Raw genomic sequence first — 20,914 nt, 5'->3', positions numbered from 1 at the left:
GGTAGGTGACCACTGCTGCTCGCTGTTTGGGGGGCCCTGCTCTGCCGTGGTGCAGGTGGGGTAAAGAAAAGTAACAGGAGAAGGAAAGAAGGAAGGAAGGAAGAAATAAATAAGGAACTGAAAGGAATAATAAACAAAATTACAGAAAGTCTCAAAAAAACAAGAAAAAAATGAAAGAAACGCAAATATACACAGACACAAAAACACAAACTAATGCAATAAATGAAATTGAGGGGTAGATTAAATTGGAGGGCAGAGGATTGAAAAGATCAGGAAGGAACTCAAAAACAGGCCCAGCACAATGAACAGACTAAAAAAACAAAAATAGGCGCACCCATGCAAACCGTGTGGTGCCATTTGCACATGATTTTGAATACGAGGACGTATTCTGGAATCGCCCATGAAACTCCACATTGCATAGCAGAGTTTTTTAACCACTTTCTGGAGTCGCATAGCGCTACTCTGTGAATGCTGCCTGGGCTTAATTTACAGCAAATTTGCCAGAAAGATTGATCTTGGGCAAGAAAGATCTCTTTTTGTTATTTGGTTTGGTGTAAATCTGTTCAGTAGTTTTGGAGTAATTAAAATAAATAAAATACAGATATCTAGGAACGCTGATACTTCATGTATCCACTTGTTGTGGCTCTGTGGATTCCAGACAAAAAGCAAATCCCTGTTTGGCTGGACATAACCTGAAAGAAAAGTTGTGGCTACCATTGTTTTTCTTGCTTGGGCCAGGGAGGAATGAAGAAAGATGAACAAAAAAAGGGGAAAAAATATAAGGGGTCAGGATAGAAGTATGTTGACCCCAGAGGACACATAGAGGGGTCCACCACAGCACTCAGCATGGCTCCCTGTGTAAAATCAGAAAGAATTTGCAGATCCAAAGCAGACTGCAAAAAAATACAACCAGTCACACATAAACCCCCGCTGAACACTGCCGAAGGTGGAGATCAATGTGGGTTTTGGTGAGGTGGTGGTTGCATTAACATATGGTAATTGTATACTACTTTACGTGTGCAAAACCATAGAAATTCACTTAGAAAACCAAAGGTTACAGGGAAGTTATTATTAGGTTGACATTTTACACATACAGAACCATAGAAATTCAGCAGTTATAATTGTACTTATAGTAATACTTATTTGAAGAAACTATACCTTGCGCCATAAAGTAACTTTAGGCCACAAGATGAGATGTGCATATAACATAACTGTGGAATTTCTATGTTTTTTATGGGTAAAACATTAACCTAACTATAACGTCCATGTAACCTTTGGTTTTCCCAGTGAATATGACATTAAATACAGTGTGGTGTTAGCCACTTTGGAGTTACAGTAAGGATTTCTAGGGATAGGAATTCATCAGAGTTTTGCTTGGTAATAACTTTGCCACCATTTAATGAATCTCCACAAAACTTTGCAGACCTATCCCTTGTTCTGCATTGACTGAGGATGCAAAGTTTCAAGGTGATTAGTTAAGGTGGTACAAAGAAAAATAGGGAGCCCAAAAATGCTTTTTTCCACTTATTTTTTTTTAGACAGCTGTAGCAGCAAAAGAGCCAGATGGCATTTCTTAAAAATTGGCAAGAATATAGATTATAGTGTGGAAAGGAGCCTTTTTGTTAGTAGATCCAAATTGGTTCAGTAGTTAAAAAGTTGTAAGGCACAAAAAACTTAGGCGGTCATTCTGACCCTGGCGGTTGAAAACCGCCAGGGCAGAGTGCCGCGGAAGCACCGCCAACAGGCTGGCGGTGCTTCATGGGCAATTCTGACCGCAGCGGTAAAGCCGCGGTCAGAAAAGGGCAACCGGTGGTTTCCCGCCGGTTTACCCCTGTCCCAAAGATTCCTCAATGGCGGCGCTGCTCGCAGCACCGTCATGGGGATTCCGACCCCCTTCCCGCCATCCTGGTCCTGGCGGTAAAAACCGCCAGGAACAGGATGGCGGGAACGGGTGTCATGGGGCCCCTGGGGGCCCCTGCACTGCCCATGCCACAGGCATGGGCAGTGCAGGGGCCCCCTAACAGGGCCCCATAATGATTTTCAGTGTCTGCCTAGCAGACACTGAAAATCGCGACGGGTGCCACTGCACCCGTCGCACACCAGCAACTCCGCCGGCTCCATTCGGAGCCGGCTTCATCGTTGCTGGGGCTTTCCCACTGGGCGGACGGGCGGCCTTTTGGCGGTCGCCCGCCCACCCAGCGGGAAAGTCAGAATGACCGCCGCGGTGCGGTCTTCTGGCGGTCTCCGCCCGGCAGGTGGCGCCCGCCGCCCGCCGGGGTCGGAATGACCCCCTTAGTGTTATTTTGGGTGGACGAATACCACATTACTTTCATGGAATACTGTGGGACATGCTGATAACAAAGTAGTATATGATAGGTTAAGGGAAGCCCTAACAAAATTAAATGGCAGCAATATTGTTTTTTATTTTTTTTATTTTTCATATTGACACTGTACCGCACGCCACTCTATGACACACCACTCCGCGCTACCAAATGATGCGTCACTCTACTCTATGCCACTCTACACTACAACACTACATTCCACTCTATGACACTTCACTCCATGACAGGGGTCTTCAAACTGGGGGGTGGGCCCCACTAGTGATCCCAGGGGGGGCACCGGGCTCAGCCGAATGAAGCATTGTGCTGCTAACAGGGCTTTGTTTTAAGTTGAAAAAAACAAGCATCAGTAAACCGCTCTGTAATGGGTCATCAATAACATATTTTGTCATTTATATCCAAGCTGGGAGTATGTATCTAAAGGGAAGAAACTCCAAACATTCTTCAAAACCCCCACCCCCACTTCTAATATTCACACTGTGGATACTTTTACAATTTAGAAAGGTCTGCCTGACGGAAATAGTATGTTTGGCATCATGTGTTTGGTTGCATTTTTAAAACAGTATCAGAACTTAACTGCAATGTTTAAATCCATCTAGATATATTTAAACATTGCTAATTTAATATAATAATTATAAAGAAATTGAAGGGGGCGCCCCAATGCTATTTTGTTTCACTTGGGGGGGGTTGCAACATTAAAAGTTTGAAGACCACTACTCTATGACAACCCACTACTCCACTCTACGATAACCACTCCTCTGTACAACACACCCCTCCACTCTACCACACACCACTTCACTCTACAACATGCCACTCCACTCTACGCTCCTCCACTCTAAGACACTGTACCACATGCCACTCCATAACACTTCACTCAACTCTATTGTCCAACACACCACAACACTCAAGAAAACACCACTCTACTGTACAACAGTTGACTATACTGTATGACACTCAATACCACTTCACTCTACAACACCCTTTTCCACTGTACCACATGCTGCTCCACGTTTTGACATGCTATAAGTTACATAATATAAAAGGGTATAAGCTGTGCATGGGGAAAACACAAGTTAAAGTTCATGTAGCGTGGCTAGTGAGTTGACAACACTGTGTATATTAGTGCCCGAGTTATAGTTTTTTTTTTAAATCTTTAAATTTAACTGTAGAAGTTTTAATGTTTTTGTAGCTTAAGTTGGTTTTGAATAGAAAAAAATAGTAAACTTTCCCCATGCTCTCACTACCTGTGTACTGCAAACACAATAAGAGGTTAATGTATATGCTAATGTAATTGTAATTGTATTTATGTAGCGCTTACTACCCCTGACATGGCATCAAAACGCTTTTTGGTGAGTAGCACGCTACTCCAGAACCCAAAAGGATTAGTGGTGAATTAGTGTAGGGAAATATGAGTACAGTGTTAGCATTAGTACGAGTTGATTTGAGGATATGTGAGTTTGTTAGTAGGTTTGAATAGAATAATAGAGGGATAGAGGAGGGAAGAATCCATAAGTGTTAATTGGGACTTTATAGTAATAGGATGAGACTTGGAATGAGTAAAGGAGAGATGGAGGAGGGAAAAAGTCTGTACAAAGGGGTTAGGGAGATCATTGTGATAGAAGGGGTTTTGGATGAGTTACAGGTGAGATTATTGAGGGAGAATTAGGTAGGGTTTTTTGGGAGATCATAGTAGTAAACTGAGGATCAGGGTGAGCCAGGAGAGGTAGAGGAGGGAAGAGCTTAGGCAGGGTACTTTTGGAGATCATAGTAGTAGAATGGGTTTGGGATGAGACAGAGAGTGGGGATGGACAATAGATTGATAGAGGTATAGGGTGATGGAGAGACAGAGTAAAGCTTACGAGAGAGACTTTTTTAAAATTAATATTTTTTTTTATTTTTTGTTTCCTCTTGTACAGTAAGACTAACGTAATAAATAAATAGATGTGTAAATAAATAGTAAGGGAACAAATGTGTACGGAATATAATATTGGAAAAAATAATTCGAGATTTATAGTTGCTTCGTATAAACACAGACTTTCAAGAGTAGCAATATTTGAGGTTAATTTATTTGTGTACTTTTCTACATTTATTTTATCTTTTCCCAATTTTGAATAGCGAAATGCTTGCTATTAAAATAGTTAGGATAACATTTGCTCATTGTGATAGCTAAAGTGAAAGCAGGGATTCATATGTATCTCATTTAATAACTGATCTAGGAACAATGCCCTATGAACATGTTAAGCATAGAATAATATATTCATATATGTATATATACACATATACACATACATTGTATGCATACTTGTATATCCATATATGCACTGATATATATACACACACATAAATACATTTAAATGTGAGTAAATAAACATTTGTTAAACAGGCTTAAAGAGTATGTACATATTTTATTATTTATGTTTATTTATTAAGAAATAGTAATTACACATATTTCTTAAAGAAATACACATATCGAGATATATATGCACATAATCAGATTATAAATGTTTATTAATATTTACCAAAACAGGCATATGCAGTCCATTGCTGTTTGGATATGGTGATCATGAAGGAAAGAGCCAACACTTTAATAGTCTTCTGAAGACAAGATAGTTTTCTGTGTATCTTATAATTGAGAGCAATGAATTCCATAGTTTGACTGCTTAAACAGAGGATGTTGTACCACCTATAGTTTTTGCTTGTTTGGTGGTGTTTTAAGGCGGGTGCCAATCTTGAGTTGAGGTTTCTTTGTTGAATGTCTTTGGTGATTTTATTCCTGATGAAAACCGGTCCAGTTCCATGTATTGCTTTGTAGGTGATACAAAGCAGCTTGGAGGTGGATCTTCTGGCAACCGGTAACCAATGCAGTAACTTCAAGGCAGGGAACATGTGGGCTTGTGGCTTTACATGTAGTAGTAGTCTGGCAGCCAAGTTCTGAATGTGTTGTAGTTTTTTCATAGTAGATACAGATGATCCATGGTAAAGGCCATTGGCTTAATCTAGTTTAGATAGTACAAGAGAGATAGTAGCCTGGACCTTGTGTGGAAATCCAAGATAGGGGAATATGAGATGCAGAGTTTTCAAGGTGATGAAGCTTGATTGTCCCAATTTGTCCACTTGGGCATTCATTGTTAACTTGGAGTCCATGGTAATTCCAAGGTTTTTAACTTCCTTAGATAAGGTGATCCCAGATAGTCAGGCGCACAGTGGGTCATCATTTTTCTAGTCACCACATGTGAGTATTTCAGTTTTGGAAGCATTCAGTTTGAGATGGTTCCCAGTCATCCACTAATCAACGACTCTGAGTGGAAAAAAACTCTTCTGGGTTTTGATTGCGGTTAAATCTTGACATGTTAAGGTCCTAGTTGAGATAGATTAGAATGTATTATTAGGATGTATTTTTCATTGCATTCCTTTGGTACTGCAGTGATTGTCCTCCAACCCTCTGTAAATTGTCGCAAAGCTCAGGTTTCTGTAGATGGTTTGAGGAATTGTGCTCATTATGTGATTGTATCAGTGGTCTTCGTGTGGCTCTATTATTAGTTCCTGCCAATTGTGTAATGGACAACGATATAGTGTGTTTAGAAAACAGAAATTCCATAAGCAATCACAATTAAAGGAAGTCATGGTTACTAAACAAAACTAAAAACTACCTGTAAGTTGTCAGTTATAGTTAAGTGAGTAAACCATAACTTGTGATCCCCCCATGCAGGTCATAACAAAACTTAGGCCTAGATTTATACTCTTTGATGCAAAACTGTGTTTGCACAGTTTTGCGGCAAAAAGTATAGTGCTGGTTTGAGCCATTCCAGGATTCCAGCCGTGTGCCAAATTAATGGAATGGTGCAATCCGGCGCTAAGGGTGGGCTAACATCATGGAAAATGACGTTAGCCGGGTGGGGGGGCAGTATGGGAGAATGGTGTTTTGCACCAAAAAATGACATTAGGCTGGATAGAGTAAAAAAAGATGACTCTAACCAGCCTAGTTTCTTTTCATGACGCAAAACCATCCATACCACATGACTCCTGTCTTATTAAAGAACCACCCCAATGGCCAGCACAGGGGATGTGTCCGCTGGGCATGGCCATTGCACCCAGTGACATATAGGAGGGCCCATTCCAGGGCCCTCAATGGTACTTAAAAAACAAATTAAAATACTTACCTGGGATGGGGTCCCCCATTCTGTAGTGTCCTTCTGGTGTGGGTGTGGGTGAGGGTGTTCCTGGGGCTTGAGGAGGGCACCTATGGTCTCTTTCCATGGATTTTGACCATGAAAATGGGTCTGCAGGTCCCCAACGCCTGCCCAGACCCAGGCGTTAAATAATGTCGCTAAAGAGGCTTACCGCCATTATTTAGGCCCGCCTCCCTCCTGTGCACCGTTTTTGCACAGGAGGATAAAAAAGGCACTAGGGCCTTAGAGTCATTTTTTGGATGGGGAACCCCCACCTTGCATCTCATTGATGCAAGGTGGTTTTACTTATCCAGAAAATTATTTTAACTCCAATATTTTGACATTAGACTAGTCTAGCTTCAAAATATAAATATAAAGTTAAGTTTGCGCTGAATTAGCGTTAAAAAAAAATGATGCTAATTCAGCACAAACAGAGTATAAATCTGGGCATTAATGCATATCTGGGCCTTAATGCATAGAGCAGGCCAACGGAGGGAGACATCAACTGTTCAGCTATTCAGCAACATATGCTCAGTGGTTGAACTATTCAATGAACCACAGTCAGGTAGTGTACCTTACCGTATTGAAGAAACCCGTGCTATCACTTACTCTCACTTTAGAAGAGCACCTGTTAGGCATATTCACCTCCCTTTAATTGAAAACTTGATCAAAATATCTGCTGAGCATCAGTGCCTGCAGGGCTTACACAGGCACTCTAGAGGATTCCTGGAAAATGGGAAATGTCTTTCCCACATGGCTGGGCTTTGCTTCAATCAGCCCCATGCTGGCTTCTGCTAGAATATTACTAGCATACTAAGGACATCAATTCACTTGTTTAGTACCTGCCACATTTGGTAAGCCATATTAACCACAACAATTATAACAAATATACAATAAAAGGAATGGCAGTATATCAAGCAGCAGCAGATTTCCACACATCAATCTGGTACCTTACATACCGTAAGACTACTTTCAGATGGTCACAAATGAAGCATGGAATGCTGCGACTCAACTGTGGACTTAAATTTGTTTGCCTGTAATATCCAGGGCTCTATAGCTCTGCAAACTGAGCTGAGTAGAATCTCTTTAGCACACAACATTTATCAGTAGTGATGGTGAGCAGTCACAGTACTCTCAGCCAGGTAGTATGAAGGTACTCAAATTCAGCACTCAACAACTATCCCACCCATTTCTTGACTTCCAAGAGGAAAAGTGCTTTAATACCCAATAGAACTTAATACAACACATTGGAATAAACATATGCAATTTAGTGTCCTGGCATGGCTGTGGGAGCTGTCTCTTCCCGCTACTGATCCTAATTGCCAATCAATCAATCAATCATGGATTTGTAAAGCACGGCTAGTCACCCATAGAGTCTCAAAGCTGTGAATGTAGTTGTGCTGCTCAGTCCAAGAGCCAGGTCTTGACGCCCATCCTGAATTGCTTCAGTGATGTAGTCTGCCTGAGCTTGAGGGGAAGTTTGTTCCACGTCCAGCCTGATAGGAAGGAGAAGGCTGCAGGGGCAAGCTGGGAGGAGCAGAGACATTTGTTGGGTACGTAGAAGGTGAGGCAGTGGTTGAGGAATGTCGGTCCTATGTTGTGCAGTGCCTTGAAGGTGTGTATCAGGAGTTTGTATGTGATGCACTTGTTGACTGGGAGCCAGTGTAGGTCTCTGAGGTGGGAGGAGATTCGGATGTGAACAAGGATGTCCAGGATGAGTCTGACTGCTGAATTCTGGACTCTTTGTAGGTTTGATTGAGGTTTCTTGGTAATGTCGGCATAGAGGGCGTTGCCGTAGTCCAGTTTGCTGGTGATGAGTGTGTGGGTGACAGTCTTCCTCATGTCAGGGGGAATCCATTTGAAAATCTTCCACAGGAGATGGAGGGTGTGGAAGCTAGATGAGGTGATGACTTGGCGGGTCATCGATAGAGAGGAGTCCAGGATGATGCCCAGGTTGTGCCCATGATCAGTGGGGGCAGGGTCATTATCCAGAGCAGTGGGCCACCAGAAGATGTTCCAGGCGGATGGGGTGGAGCTGATCACGAGGATCTCTGTCTTGTCCGAGTTAAGCTTGAGGCAGCTGGCCTCCATCCAGGTGGTGACTGCTCACATCCGGTTGTGGAAATTCCTCTCGGCTTTCGCAGAGTCCTCAGACAGGGAGAGGATCAGTTGGGTGTCATTGGCGTAGGAGACTATGATTAGCTCATGTTCATTGGTGATCTTAGCGAGCAGGGCCATGTAGACATTAAAAAGTGTTGGGCTGAGTGAGGATCCTTGGGGCACTCTGCAGCAAGTGTCTTTAGGTTCTGATGTGAGCGATGGCAGTCTGACCCTCTGTGATCCTCCAGTGTGGAAGGACCTGATCCAGTTCAGGGCTTTGCCTCGGATGCTTTGCATCTTGAAGTCTGTCGCAGAGGGTGGAGTGGGCGATGGTGTCAAATGTGGTGGAGAGGTCGAGGAGGATGAGTGCGGTTGTACCTTCATGGTCCATTATGATGCGTATGTCGTCAGTGGCTGCTAAGAGTGCAGTTTCTGTGCTGTGGTTGCTTCTGAATCCGGAATGAGAAGGGTCTAGGATATGGTGTTTCTCAAGGATCTCAGTGAGTTGCTGGTTAATGGTTTTCTCCGTTACCTTGGCTGGGAAAGGGAGCAGAGAGATGGGTCTGTATTTCTTCGGCAGTGGTTTCTTGAGTAGCAGACTGATTTTGGTGTGCTTCCAGTCTGAAGGGAATGTGGCGATCTTGATGGATAGGTTGATGGTTCGACAGAGTTCCGGAGCTCTGGTGGCACTGGCCAGCTTGAAGATGTGATGAGGGCATGGATGGATCCGAGGGTGCTCCAGAGTGGATGGGGTTCAGCAGTCTTTGGGTGTCCTCCGTGGTGATGGAGGTCCAGGAGTTCAGTATATGGTGGGGTACTAGGTGCGTGGTTGTGGGCTGAGCTGGTGGGCTTTGGTCCCTGAAGGCTTGGAAGATGTCCTGAATCTTATGGTGAAAGAAGGTGGCAAGATCATTGCAGAGGTCTGGGGAGGAAGGGATGGATGAGGTGTCCTCCTCGGGGTTAGTGAACTATTTGATGATGGCGAAGAGCTCTTTGCTGTTGTGAGTGCTGGTGTTGAGGTGTGCTTGAAGGGCGGCTTTTGTGGCTGCTCTGATGTTCTGGTGGTGCATGATGACTGCATTTGTGTAGGCTGTGTGGTCTTCGGTGGATTTGCTGAACCTCCATATATGTTCCAGTCGTCTTCAGGCACGCTTGGATTCCTGTAGTTCTGGCGTATACCACTTGAGTGTTTGTTCTGTTGATTCCCTGCTGATTTCCTTGGGGGGGCTACGTTGTTGGCACAGATGGGCGCAGATGAGCTTGCCTTTGGCGCGCCATTGGTGCATCGCTGAGCGCAACCGCCATTGAGAAGGGGAGGGAGGCAGGGGTCCAGTCAGCTGGGAGGGCAGGAAAATGCACTTTGGGGAGGGAGGTGGGGCTACAGGGGCAGCAGCGATGGGAGGAAAACAAAAGGGAGAAGAAAGAGAAAAGGACAGAAAAGAGACAAGTGAGAAAAAAAGAAGTAAAGGCAGAAGTAAAAAGGCAGGAGTGAAGAGAGGAAGATACTTACTTTCAGATGGCCACTAGGCCACCAGGGATGAGGTGCAGGTGGAGGTGGGCTTCGAACTGAGAGTCAGGCAGGCTCTCAGTTCATCCCAGTCAGAGGCAGCAGCAGCCAGAGGAGCTGCACTGGTCAGGGCAACAGACGCAGACCAGGAGGTCAGAGGAGTAACCCTCTCACATTGCTGCAGCCACCATTAAGAAGGGCAGGGAGGCCGGGGGTCCAGTCAACTGGGAGGCGGAAGGGTGGGAAAAAGCACTTTGCAGAGTAGGGGCGGGCTGCAGGGGCAGCAGCAGCTCGGGGGAAACACAAGGAAGAAGAAAGAGAAAGGGACAGAAAAGAGACGAGTGAGAAAAAAGGAAGTAAAGGCAGAAATAAAAAGGCAGGAGTGAAGAGAGGAAGATATTTTTTTCAGATGGCTACTAGGCCACCAGGGATGAGGCGCAGGCAGGAGCTTGAAGGTGGAGGTGGGCCTCAAGCTCAGAGTCAGGCAGGCTTTCAGTTCGGCCCAGGCAGAGGTAGCAGCAGCCAGAGCAGATCTGGGGATCGCAACAGACGCTGACCAGGAAGTCAGATGAGTCACCCTCTCACAGCACTGCGGCCGCCATTAAGAAGGGGAGGGATGGAGGCAGGCGTCCAGTCAACTGGGAGGGAGGAGGGCAGGGAAAAGTGCTTTGCGAAGCGGGTAGGGGAGCAGCAGCATGGAGAGAACGCAACGGGGAAGAAAGAGAAAGGGACAGAAAAGAGACAAGTGAGAAAAAAGGAAGTAAAGGCAGAAGTAAAAAGGCAGGAGTAAAGAGAGATAAAGAAAGGAAGATACTTAAATTCAGATGGCCACTAGGCCACCAGGGATGCAGGCAGGAGCCAAGCAGTTTCCTTTCTCAGTCTTGGGCCAGTGTGATTAGCCTGTGGTGCTGATTACCTCTGTACTTTTATGTAAGAGCATAGTCTTTCAATGCAGATTGTTTTGGTTCTCACTGTTAAAAATGGGGTCTTTGGTTGGCAGTCACGTTTTCCCCCTGTGCAAGCAAGGACCCTCACTCTAGTCAGGATAAAAGAGAATCACCCTCAGCTAACCCCCACCCACCCCCTTGGTAGCTTGGTACGAGCAGACAGAAGCAATGCATAAAGTATTTGTACCAACACACACAGTAATACAGTAAACCACTACAAAATGACACAACACAGGTTTAGAAAAATAGGTAATAGGTAATCGGTGCGATTCGCAAAATTCAGCCATTTGCGAGTGCAAAAAAGTGGTCTGCGATGCTTGAAAGGCATTCGCAGACCAAAAATAAGAAATCACAAAAATTGCGATTTTTTTAGTTGTGACCTGGTTTTGCTGGTGTTTGAATCAGAGGCCAGATGGGTGTCAGTCTCACCTACCCGTGCTGATGCTATGGCTGCTGGGCCTGGCCCACCTGCAACGACAATATGCAGCATGTCAGTTATGTATGTTACATTTACGGTCAGACAATGGTAATAAAGGTACAGGTACTTCTCTACACTGTGTTATGTGTGTTGTGTTCCTCTGGGTGTCACTCTACTTAAATACATTGTATTTGCTACTTTTAGCTCTGGGTTGTGGAGTGCCACTCCCATAATGCATTGTTGTGCTGCTTCTAAGATGGGGACTGGACTACTTCTCACAATGTTTTACATTACTTGCTAATTCCTAAGGGGCTTTTGTGCATACACATATGGGGTTACAAATCAATATTGCACTTACCTTGGCTGGTACTTGGTGTGGCGGAGGTGTCGATCTATGTGACCCCTGTCACAGCTTCAGGGAGGAGTGTGGACTCGACTAGGTCCTCCAATGGTGTGGATGGTGCCTCTGTGGGTGGACCGCCTCCTGTGCCCCTGGCCTCCTGCAGCCTCCTTCCCACCCTCTCCTTCGCACGGGACCGCAGGTCATACCACCTCTTCTTGATTTCTTCAACGGAGCTCTGTGCCACTCCAATTGCGCAGATTTTTTATTGTATATCCGCCCATAGTCTCCTTTTCTCACTCTCAGGCACCTGGAGTGAGCTTTTTCCAAAAAGGCGGTCATGGCTCCTGACCACCTCCTCAGTCAGCACCTCAAGCTCCTGCTCGCTGAATTTTAGCTTACGCTTTCTTTCTCCTTTCTCCTGTGCTTGGCCTGGGGTGTCCATCCTTGCTCAGGTGTGCTGGCTCCTTCTGAGTGCTGCTCAGTGTGGCTGGGCTGCTCTCTCTCAGGATGCTGGTTTGGGTGTGGCACCTGAAACTGCCTGGGATGACTAATTTCCTGCTTGTGATGTCATCAGGCTCCTCCAGGTGTGCTTTCTTGAAATTTCTCGCAATTTGCGATTTTTTACCGAATCACAAAAAATAAAAATTTGCGAAAATGCAAATTGCGATTCGGTAAATGGGCCTCGCAAACCACATTCCGAATCGCAATTTTGCTACATGGCCAATTGCGACTCGGAAATAGCGATTTCTTAAAAATCGCTATTTGCGATTCGCAAGGCCATTTTTTCATACATGTGGCCCTAAGAGTCTTAGGGCTAGATGTAGCAAAGGTTTTTACCCATTCTGTGTCTATAGGAAACAGTGTTCGTACATATGGCCCTTAATCCTTAGAAAACAGTGCGGATGCAGTTGTTACACAAAGTACCTGGTTAGCATAAAAAAAAGCCACACGGGTGAGCGTGCATTCGAAAAGTTAGCGATGCGTCGATTCCTTTTTTGCAAGTGAGGCCGTGCGTCGTTACCTTCTCCGGTCATGTCAGCAATGCGTTGTTTTTCTCACTCGCAAGAGAGCGATGAGTTGATTTCCAGACGGGGCACCTCGAATCTGGGCAGAGTCGGGTTGACTTGGACGCCGATGGACGATGAATGGAAAATCCTGTTGCACTGTGTTAGAAAACCGCGCTGTATGGGGTGTGCATCATTGTCAGTCTCCGTAAGCGGGTGTTGTGTGTCATTTCTCCAGCTGCATTGCGTCGATCTCCCAACTGTGATGCAGGTGGAGTGTTGGATTCAGCCGCGAAGCTGACGGCTCATCGTTTATCAGATGTGTTGTGGAAGGTGCGTTGTAAATTTGCCTGCACAGCGTGCTGTGCATGGATTTTCAATTCATGTCTGCCAAATTCACCTTTCAAGGTCCCAGGAACTGGATAGGGCACTACTTGTCAGGGCAGGAGTCTCAGCCGAAAGTCCAGGTTCTGGTAGTGGAAGTCTTTGATGGCCCTGAGACTTCAACAACAGGAGGCAAGCTCAGTTCAAGCCCTTGGAGATTCTTCTCAAGCAGGAATGCACAACAAAATCCAGTCTTTGTTCCCTTTCACAGGCAGAAGCAGCAACTGCAGGGTAGCCCAACAAAGCACAATCAAAGTCAGGGGCAGCACTTCTCCTCAGCTCTTAAGCTCTTCTCCTTGGCAGAGGTTCCTCTTGGTTCCAGAAGTGATCTAATTTTCAGGGGGTTGGGGTCCACTACTTATACCCCTTTCTGCCTTTGATGTAGGCAAAATTCAAAGCAAAGTCTTTCTTGTTTGTAAGTTCCTGCCTTGCTGAGGCCAAGCCCTAGACACACACAAAGGGGTTGGAGACTGCATTGTGTGAGGGCAGGCACATCCCTTTCAGGTGTGAGTGACCCTCCTCCTCTCCCTCCCAGCACAGATGGCTCATCAGGATATGAAGGCTATACTCCAGCTCCCTTTGTGTCACTGTCTAGAGGAGAGGTGCAAACAAGCCATCTGTCAAACTGACCCAGATTGGCCACAGCTTCAGACATCTCGTACCTTGAGTTGCACAGCAGCTCTGGGTCATGCTGTGATGTGATGCAGGTACAGAGGCTTTCATGCCCTGCCACGGATTTACAGTTGATTCCAGTGCCTCAGGACATCTGCAGCTTCTTAGCTCAGATGCAGAGGCTGAGATCACACCACAATCTTCACAAATTAGGCTCAGTGGTTGAGATCATGTCATCCTTCTTAGATTGAACACAGTGGCTCATATCAAGCCATGCTCTTCCTGATCATGCACAGCTGCTCAGGTCACACTGCACTTCTTGGATAAAGTACAGCATCTCAGGCCATTCTTAAATTCTGTCAGGAATCACACATGACGTTTTGGGTCCACAGACACCAGGGAATCCAAATACCTGTTCAAAACCATCCTCTTCAGTAGACCCACCACACTGGAGTCACACTGCACCTTACTCCGCCTGCAGGGATGGCGGGCTCCTCCCGTCTTTCAGCTGGCAGCCTTCAGGAACCCTCCTTCCAGTCAGGTTATCAGTCCTTGCCTTAAGGAGTGGACTCAGATGATGTCCTGTCAACTCTGGGAAGGTGGCTGTCATGCAGGCACCTTCTCTGGCTCCATAGTAGCCCACTGAGTACTCATCGGAGCACTCTCTTCCTTGATCATATAGAACTTAGAACTGGAACATGAAGTGGTCACCACTTTTATACAGTCAAAGCAGATGTTTATCCACTGTCTGCACTTTCAGAACACGTTTGGGCTGTTTTTTTCAGAGTCCTCATCAGGCGTCTCTCCAAACATATCCTTAATGTAGAGTGCTGCTCCTTAAAGGAGGGTAGTCTCAAGCACAAACAAAAGCCTGAGAGACAGAACTGGATCACACTGAGGAGCTTTCAGTGGATCTGGCTGAAACTGTGCCTTTGGCAGGATGCTGGATCTTATGTGCTTTACCTACAAACATTAACATTCATCTTTTTTAAAAGCTCAGGTCATTCCTGGTCGCAAATTCACTGAATATGTAGCAGGACCCTCTATTCACTGCTTCTCTAGCTATATGGGGTCATTGTGTTCAACTCTGATGATTGCAAAATGTAGCAACATGGGGAGTGTGATGCGACTGAAAGTACACTAGACAACCCTGGAAAAGTTCCATATAGATAGTTGGGTCAAATTTGCTATTCTAACTCCAGTCTGGAGTTTATATCTGCTATTTGCACTAATAAGTAAGTGCCACTAAGGAAAGTATTGGACTACCGGTGGTGGGTCAGATTTACTATTTCCACTCCAAAATTATGCCCAGATTTAAGAGGTCCTTCCACCTCCTTGCACCACATTAGTGAAAATGTTTTATGCTATTGTGGCCCAACCAGGCCAAAATTGCCACGCCAGATTTACAAAGTGGTGCAATGAATGCATTGCGCCACTTTGTAACCCCTTGCACCACATTATGCCTGCACCAGGCATAATGTATTTGTTTGTGCAATTTTTTGCAGCATTTTTAACGCCTGCTCAGAGCGGACATTGTTAGAAATCGGGTCTTTGGTTTGCAGTCAGGTTACCCCTGTCCAAGCAAGGACCCTCACTCTACTCAGGGTACGTCACACACAATCCAAATTATCCTGTGCCCACCTTCTGGTAGCTTGGCACTAAGCAGTCAGGCTTAGATTAGAAGGCTAAGTGTAAAGTATTTGTGCAATAAATCATGCAATAACACAGTAGAACACCACAAAAATACACCGCAGTGATATTTATCAGGATAAATGCAGGTCAAAATGATTAAAATGCAATAAGTATATTTTGGAATATCAAAATAAAAATGATTTAAAGTGTCTTTAGTCTCTTAAAAGCAACAAATGTCTCTTGCAATCACAAAGTACCTGGTTTGCGTTCAAAATCTCTGCAAAGAACCACAGAGGAGGAGATGCGTGGAAAGCAGGGAGGTGTGCATCGTTTTCTTGGGCCGCACACGGCGATCAGTAGTTCATTTTCCACGCAGGGAAGGCTTTGTGTCAATTTCCTGCACTCGGTCTTGGATCCTCTTCGGGTTGCAGGGTTTTCGGACGCCCCGGGGATGATGCGTTGAAATTCGGTGCTGGCAGGATGAAGTCACAGGGGCTGTGTTGATCTGGTGGGGGTCACGTGTAAAATTCTACCGTATGCCAGATGCTGCGTTGATTTTCCTCTCAGGAAGTCAGGGTGCGTCGTTCCGGCTCGGCTGTGCGTCAATTCAGTGGGCCTTGCGTCAAATTTCCTGCCGCTGCATCAATCTTCTCCTTGCGACGTCAGGCTGCGTCGTTCCGGTTCGGCGTGCAGCAAATTCTTCACCACGATGCAGGCTGTGCGCAGTTTTCTGCTGGCTGTGCGCCGATTTCCACCGCACAGGGAGTTCTTCTTGCAGGAACGAAGTATTTTTGGTCCTGAGACTTCAGGGAACAGGAGGCAAGCTCTAGCCAAGCCCTTGGAGAGCACTTCTCAGCACAGCCAGAGAGCAGCAGGGCAGCAGGGCTACAGCAAGGCAGCAGTCCTTCACAGAAAGCAGTCAGGTGAGTCCTTTGGGCAGCCAGGCAGGTTTTCTTGGCAGGTTGCAGGTTCTGGTTCAGGTTCTTTTCTCAAGGAAGTGTCTTGATAAAGGAGAGTGTCTACCTCAGAAGTGTCTGAGTTGGTAGGGGCAGAGGCCCTGTTTAAATACCCAAATGTGCCTTTGAAGTGGGGGAGACTTCAAAGAGTGGCTTAGAAGTACACAAGGTCCCCTTTCAGTTAAATCCTGTCTGCCAGGATCCCAGTAGGAGGTGTGGCAGTCCTATGTGTGAGGCAGGCTACAGTCCTTTGCCATGTAAGTGTCAGGCCCTCCACCCTCCCAGCCCAGGAAGACCCATTCAAAATGTAGATGTATGCAAGTGAGGCTTAGCATCCTGTGTTTGGGGTTTGTCTGATTGAATGCACAAGGGAGCTGTCAACTGAATCTAGCCAGACATGGATTGTAAGGCACAAAAAGATTTAAGTGCAGAGAAATGCTCACTTACTAAAAGTGGCATTTCTAAAATAGTAATATTAAATCCAGCTTCACCAGTCAGCGGGATTTTGTATCAGAATTCTGGCCATACTAAATATGACCTCCCTACTCCTTTAAGATCAGCAGCTACCACTCAAACAGTATATGAGTGTAGCCTTAATGTTAGCCTATGAAAGGAGCAGGCCTCATGTCAGTGCAAAAAAACAAATTTAGGAGTTTTATACTAGCAGGACATGTAAACTACACACGTACATGTCCTGACTTTTGTCTACACAGCACCCTGCCTTATGGGTTACCTAGGGCCTACCTTACGGGTGACTTATATGTAGGAAAAGGAGAATTTTAGGCTTAGCAAGTACTTTTAAATGGCAAGTTGAATTGGCAGTGAAACTGCACACACAGGCCTTGCAATGGCAGGCCTGAGACATAGTTAAGGGGCTACTTAAGTGGGTGGCACAATCAGTGTTGCAGGCCCACTATTAGCATTTAATCTACAGGCCCTGGGCACATATAGTGCACTTTACTAGGGACTTATAATTGAATTAAATTATCCAGTTGGGTATGATCCAATGTCATCATGTTTAGATGGAGAGAGCATATGCACTTTAGCACTGGTTAGCAGTGATAAAGTGTGCAGAGTCCTAAAACCAGCATCCAAAAAGTGGAGGGAGGCAGGTAAAAAAGTTAGGGGTGACCACCCTAAGGCTGTCAGGTGTAAAAGGCATTAAGAAGGAGCACACCATTATTTATAACATTTTGGCACTAACCCTGAGCAGTACATCAACAGCGTCAAAAATTCAGACACTATTACCCCCTACCCTGTGCCATGGTGCACCGTATTTTAAATATGGTGCACAAATGGTGGTGGTACAGGGGCACCAAGGGACGCAAGAAAAGTGGTGCTGCACTGGGTGCAGCGCCACTTTCTTAAATTTGCCTCCTATTGAGCGCAGAAGATGAGAGAAGTGGAAGGCCATTTTTTATTAAATATGGCTTTGCACTGCTTTCTCCTCCTGCTGAAAGCAGCGCAACAGCTTTGGTTCCTCAGCTGTGTGGGCTGTAAAATGATAATTCTGTTCCCTTGTATCACGCTGGATGCTTATGATGAGTGCCCACATTGTACAGTCTACAAGGAAGTACAGAAGTGTAAATGCTGTTCTCTCTAGCGCTGTCTCAGCTCGTGACCAGTCGTTGGGCTCACATATAATTAAACACAAAGGGACTTCATTATTTATCACAGGGAAGCTTGATTACAAGCCTTCTGCCACACTCTTTTAATTATCCAGCTGAAAACGCACACATGCAGTTAAACAGCAAGTTAATTCTAAAAATATCCCAGAACAAGAAAGCGGGAAGCAGGACAGTGAATTAAGCAGGGCCCAGGAATTCTTACAATTAGAGCAAAGCGTGCAGGTTTGTACAACTGCAGGTTACGTACAGATAGCAAGGCAGTGCAAATGGGAATGTAATTAGAAAGACCTCATGTCGGTAAATTTCTGAATTGAAGAGGAACAGTTGGCAATGGCCAGTAAATTGGTGTTGCTAATTTTCCGAGGCAATTTTAACTACCTGGTACTACAGCCGCCTATTTGTATAACACAGTCCCTAATTTGAACTGACTCTCTCTAGTGTAAATATTTTGAAAATCAGATAGTGTACATCTAGTTCGTAGGCTCGGCAGTCGGGTGGGTCATCGATGTAAAAGTGGGTAGGAAAATTTGCCAGCGAGGGTACTGCCATGAGCAGAGGTTTGGGCTGGAAAAGCCAGAAGAATGTATAATGCGTGAGATGTTTGACAAGTTGAAAGGTCATTGGCCATTCCACAGATAAAGTGGGTTTTGTGTCTAAGGAGACAAAGCTAGGTGTGCACACATTGACTTTGTGAGGTTTTTTCCTGCTATGCATTAAGGGCCATATTTATGGGAAAGTGGTGCAGCACAGCGCAGCAAGTCACCTTGCTGCACTTCGTCACATGGAAAGGGCAAGAATGAGCTATTTTTAAAAGGTCACAGTGCATTTCTACCTTTGAGGCTGTGCTGGCACAGTTTTGGCAGCTTGGCGTCAATGCAGGCACTCTTGCACCATTGTGCAAGGGTGCCTGAGTTGTAGGGACTATTGTTTTTGTGCAGGAAGGGGCACCTTTTGGCACAAAAACAATCCCCTGTGGCATTTTCCTCTTTCTATGTGTGCTACAGAATACAGCACACATAGAGAAAAAACGAGGAGAAATAAAGATGCTTCTCTTCGTTACACCTTGCCTGGGAACTTCTAGAATTTTAGTGCATTCCCAGTTCTACCACTTCTGGTTAATCTGGGAATGCGTCAACAGTCATGGAATGCCTGCCTGGGACTGAGTAACGCACTGCAGTGATTTGCTCTGCGTTGCTTTACTCAAGATTTATAAAGCCACTCAGGGCCATGCAAGATGAGCTTGGGTGGCTTCATAAATCTCATTTTGGGCTTGCTTCGCTCCTGCACCACGTGCAGTAGCAAATGCAATAGGGCTGAAAAATATGCCCCTCACTGCGGGGCTGTCCCGTCCACTGAGCCTCTGACACTGACACCGAGGGGATGAAGTACAAGCACACTGACTCTGAAGGACACAATATGGGCTTGATTGTTTGTGTCTACTACAGAGTAGTGATGCCAGTAGTGTAATGGAGCAGACCCTAGCTAATAATTGCAAACCAGTAGGTGGTTGATATTTCTGGGAGATTGCCCATCTGAGAAGGACAATAAGATTTAATAGGGTCTCAACACCTCCGATCAATACACATGACAGTTTAGAGATTCCTACACAACACTGTAGAGAATACATTTTTGAAGCTGCAAACAGCACACGGATTCCTTTCGTGCCCACCTAACATGTCTGTTTGTTACATTAGGGACCCGATATTCCTATAAGGGTACAACTTTAGTTTTAGTGGGTATGTCCTGAAGCACAAGTAATGTAGTTCAGTTTCCTAGCATATATCTATAGTGCTCACAACTTGCCCTGTGAAAACTGGAAAAAGCTGTTGAAATCATATTTGGTCCGAGTTTTCTCATATATGTCCATGCATTCTGCTCCATTCTAATGGTTTTCATTATCTAAAGATGTTAAGGCGCAGCTTACATTTTCTTGAATCTTCTCAGCATAATAAGGTGGTGAGTCCCCTCATTCATTAACATTTGGACTTGGCAATAACATCTATTGGCCATATTTGAAATAGAAATGAATAACCTTTGTTAGTGCGACAGACCTTAATAGGTAAACTTACAAGGGGACGTGAATAGGTCAATGAAGCTTTGGACTCGCAATTTGCTGATCCCACCATAACTCCCGTACATGCAGATCAATAATCAATAAAAATCAATGATATTTATAATCAATTTGAGTCAGTAATTGTCACACACCATGACCTTTCAGTCATGATTAACCACGCTTTTAGTAAAAGTTAGAATATTTATTTACCTATGTTAACAATGCTAACGTTATGTAAATTAATCTAAAAATCAAATGATACACATACAGAAACAACACTGGCTGTCCAAAGTGACAGAAGAAACATAATTTAATCAAAGCTTGAACTATTACACATTCTAAGGTTATGGTGCAAATTATAACAAGAACAATTGCGCAAACAATATCACATACATTTAAATTCGGCAGAGAAATTCATCAAGCATTATTCCTTATTAGCAAACTTTCATTAATGAGAATCCTAATCTAAAATCAGATTAGCATCAGCATGCTGTGCTTCATGAAAAAAAAAATAGTAACACAAATTTGGAAAACATCGAGTTATCAAAACAGTGCGGCTGGTACCTAGAAAGAAAAAGCAAATAAGCATATCAGACACATGGGTACAATAATACCTCTCCTCAATTGGATTGGCAAGTTAAGATAGTCCATCAGCAAGGCACCAGGATTCAGCATCATAGTTCAGAAAACGCAAAGTCTTTAGGCATTAAAAGTTAAGCTGGTTTCTTGTGAAGACGCACAAGAAAATATTGACCTTCCGGCCAGCAAGAAAATGGGCAATGGGCAGTCTTCTTTCGGTGCAGTCTTGTTAGGCTAAATTTT

The sequence above is a fragment of the Pleurodeles waltl genome, chromosome 2_1 (assembly GCF_031143425.1).
Source record: "Pleurodeles waltl isolate 20211129_DDA chromosome 2_1, aPleWal1.hap1.20221129, whole genome shotgun sequence".
NCBI classification, from domain to species: Eukaryota; Metazoa; Chordata; class Amphibia; order Caudata; family Salamandridae; genus Pleurodeles; species Pleurodeles waltl.
The sequence above is the reverse complement of the archived record's forward strand: the minus strand, read 5'-3'. Positions refer to the sequence as shown.